General features: G+C 45.0%; 1 pseudogene; it reads left to right on the forward strand.

Annotated features, from left to right (window-relative positions):
• Positions 1 to 321: 321 nt before the first annotated feature.
• LOC121999503 lies at positions 322 to 3,170 on the forward strand (annotated as a pseudogene).
• Positions 3,171 to 4,353: the final 1,183 nt, after the last annotated feature.

Here is a 4,353-nt window from a genome sequence, read left to right on the forward strand (position 1 = left end):
ATTAAACAAAACTAGATAATGTCTAAATGAATCAGAATCAAATTAAACTTGAAACAGGCTTAAGTTTGTCAAAAAGAATCTAAAAATAAATTTGAATAACTATATCAATGATTTGATTTATTTTAAAAAAATAATAATTTCAATTAGCCTCGTTGTCTATTCCTGAGATAATCAACCTGACCTCACAAAAATTTCTATCGATCATCAAAATAAATCAAGAAGTACATACACAATTTAATTTATTTTAGACATGACTTAACTGGGTTGGATTACCTTATTTTTTTTTTATTAATTATTGGACTCCAGAGCACGAGCCCAAACGAGTTCTCGGTCAACCCGGGCTAGACCCGAACCAGGCAAGTCTGTGCGCCATCTCACAATACGAGAAGATCACACTCTTGTTGTCGCTCAAATAACAAAATGCTGGTCTTCACTGTTGGGACTCTGCTTCCTTTTCGGGGTTTTCCCCCGGCGAATCAAAAACACACCGCGCGCATTCCTCGATCCCGTTGCCAAATCCTTCTTCCATTCGACCTGTAAGATCAACACAGAGGCGGAAACAAATCGTCCATGGAGGAAAAGCAAGCGTCGAGCTTTAAGTCGTACGCCAATCTGGCCTACTGCTACTTCATCGTCTCCATGCTCCTCTCCTTAGCCTCCGTGGCGATGACGCCGGCGAAGCTCGAGTGGCTCCTTGAGCTCTGCTTTCGATGGGGCAACACCAACTCTTTTTCTGTTGCTCCTAGTCCCGTTCTCCACGATGCTGATGTATCTCGCAATGCGGCGGCCGCTCGCGGTCTACCTGGTGGACTTCGCCTGCCACCTGCCTCCGCCGGAGTTCAAGATCTCCTTCAAAGAGCTGGAGGAGCTGTCGATCCCCTGCGGGAAGTACGACGAGGAGACGATCGCGTTCCAGCTCAAGGTTCTCGCGTGCTGCGGCCTCGGCGACGAGGCATACATCCCGCCGACTCTGCACCAGGTGCCTCCCTGTCCGTCCATGGCAGCCGCCCGCGAAGAGATGCAGCAGGTCGTCTTCGGCGCCCTCGACTCCCTCTTCGCCCGCACCGCCCTCGACCCCTGCGATGTCAACGTGCTCGTCGCCAATTGCAGCCGCTTCAACCCCACCCCCTCCATCTCGTCCATGATCGTCAACCACTACCGCCTCCGCTCATACGCACCTTCAACCTCAGCGGCATGGGCTGCAGCGCCAGCCTCATCGCCGTCCGCTCGCGCGCGACCTCCTCCAGGTGAGCTAAAATTTGATCGGTAAAAGATTGGGCAAGGAATACATTTATTGTTGTGCTACAATGACATGATATTATTCATATTGGACCTAGGATTTTATGATTTTGTTCTTGGACTTTTTTCAAAAGGCCTTATACTAATAGCTTTGCTCTTGGGCTCTCCCCAAAAGGTCTCATGTCAATGGAGATATCATAGATCCAATTCTCTCCTCAAACGAAGGACCACAATTACTCTTATGCAGGTGTGGTCCGGGTCTCCCCGCGAGCATTTGGTCATCTTGACTTGCTCTGGGCCTCCCCGCAAGCATCTGCACCCGGTCGCCTTGACCTACGACGGGTCTCCCCGTGAGCATTCGGTCACCTTGACCTGCTTCGGGCTTCCCTACGAGCATCCGGTGACCCTAACCTATTCGTCTCCCCATGAGCATCTGTTCACCCTGACTTGCTTCAGGGTCCACCCTCAACTTCGTTCAAGGGCGCCCCATATGGCATCTAATATGGATCATGACTCTGATACTATTTGTTGTGCCCAAAGGATGTCCACATATCTCCACAATGATATAATATTGTCCACTTTGGGCATAGACCCTCATGACTTTGCTCTTGGACTCTTTCCAAAAGATTTTATGCCAATGGAGATATCATGCATCCTTTTAACCCCATGATCTTTACCAAATCTTTTCAATGTGGGACTTTTATTGAACCACAATAATCCTCTCCTCAAATGAAGGACCACAATTATTCTTATGGTCCGGGCCTCCCCACGAGCATCTGGTCACCCTGACCTTCTTTGGGTCCCCCTGCAAGCATCCGCACTCGGTCACTTTCACCTTGACCTGCTTCGGGCCTCCCTGTAAGCATCCGGTCACCCTGACCTATTCGCCTTCCCGTGAGCATCTGGTCACCCTGACCTGCTCTAGGGCCCACCCTCAACTTCGTTCAAGGGCGTACAACATGGCATCTGGTTTGGACCATGGCTCTGATACCATTTGTTTTGCCCAAAAAATGTCCATATATCTCCACAATGACATGATATTGTCCACTTTGGGCCTAGACCCTCATGACTTTGCTTTTGGGCTCTTTTCAAAAGGTCTCGTGTCAATGGAGATATCATGTATCCTTTTAACCCCATGATCTTTACCAAATCTTTCTAATGTGGGACTTTGATTGAAATCCAACATTTATATATGAAAATTAAGGTATATTATGAGGCATATGCGGTGGTGGTGAGCACCGAGAACACGTATAACTGGTACATCAGCCGCCGTCGCCCGATGCTAGTCCCTAACTGCCTCTTCCGGGTGGGCGACACCACCGTGTTGCTGTTGAACTGACGAGCGGAGAGAGGCCGCGCTAAGTATAAGCTGACCCACGTGGTGCACACGCACCACGGTGGTGACGACAGGGCCTGTCGCTGCGTGTTGCAGGAGGAGGACGAGGAGGGGAACATGGGTGTGGCTCTATCGAAGGAGGTGATGCCCATGTCGGCCACCGTGCTCCGCGACAACATCGTGGCGTTGGGCGGCGGGTGCTGCCGCTGAGCGAGCAGCTGAGGCTCTTGGCAAGCAAGTCGGCAGGGGCAAGGGCGAAGGCGAAGGCGGTGGCGAAAGTGCTAGATTTTAAGAGGGTGTTCGAGCACTTCTGCATCCATGCCGGCGGATGAGCGATGATCCACCAACTGGAGGCGAGCTTGGGGTTGAGGCCTATCGACGTGGAGGCATCACGGATGATGCTGCACCGGTTCGACAACACCTCGTCGAGTTCCATCTGGTACGAGCTAACGTACATTGAGGCAAAGGGGCAATGTTGAAGGGACACCGCGTGTGGCAAATCATCTTAGGCAGCAACTTCAAGTGAAACAGTGCAGTGTGGCAGGTGTTGAGCGATGTGCATAGAGTGTATATATGCCTCCAATCATGGTTCTGAGACTCACACAAGAATCTATTATTGCGTGCCAAGTGGCATAGACGTTGGTGTTGATCTTACAAAAGTAGCACCACGTTGGTGCTTCTCTTACAAAAGCATCAACAACGTTGCCTCTTGGGTTCTTCAAACTCAATATCTTGTTTCAATTGCTAGATCACATTTTATAATTGGCAGCATCAATGGCTTCTATCCAATTGTATCATTTCACTATCAATATTAGTAGAATTCATATGCAGAACTAAGTTTCATAAACAAATGTAAACTTTTATTAAAAATATGGCAAATATAAAATATCATCCAAGAATTATAAATTCTAGTTTTATAAATTCCAATTCATGTTCGAAAAATTGTCTACGCATACGCCAAACAAGCCAAATATGATGTCTCACACAGTTGCAGATTAAGAAAGCACTCCTAATCCCAATACTAAGAGAACTTCAATGTGCCTGGGGTATGGAGCATGTCTAGTCCTCGTATATAGACCTATGTGTAGTGTAAATCAATGTAAGCAAATTACAATAACCACGTTGGTTTATATAGAATGAATTTCTAAGTCTGTATCCTTTGTGAGCTTGGAAATATTTGCTTTCGGATACACTAAAATAGAATAATAAAAGGCTTAATTAAACCAATCTACTTCTAAACAAGTAAAAGACTTAGTTTTTCATGTGTAATCATAAAGCATGAGAATGTTCTATTTTTACATGAACAGAATAATTTAGCAATCCTATCTAACTGAAACAACTCAGATTTAAGATGGATAACATACAGAAAAATCATAACATATTTCACTTTGTGAAATATAACTAGCAATAAGTTGTAACTATTAAATGAAAAATAAAATAGTTAAGTATACTGTTGAAATCTAACACTGTGACTAGTGGAAAAGATATAACAACAAGCAAATATAGCTCCTCATTCTCATTAGTCTTCCAAATCTTTATAAGATATGAACTCTAATTCATCTAGATAAAAATTTAAAGTAATTGTTTCACCATTATTAAACTATAATTTAGTTATTGAGACCTTTTACCGATAAGTATGTTGAAGAATACAAATAACATAGATGATGTTGTAATATCAAAATCAAGAATACAACTACAAGAAAGATGCTAACGTTCATTCATCCTAAGGCATGTTGTTTAAACTTGCAACAATAATGACAATTACTAACTTAAATTTC

The sequence above is a fragment of the Zingiber officinale genome, chromosome 7A, assembly GCF_018446385.1.
Source record: "Zingiber officinale cultivar Zhangliang chromosome 7A, Zo_v1.1, whole genome shotgun sequence".
Taxonomy (NCBI): Eukaryota; Viridiplantae; Streptophyta; class Magnoliopsida; order Zingiberales; family Zingiberaceae; genus Zingiber; species Zingiber officinale.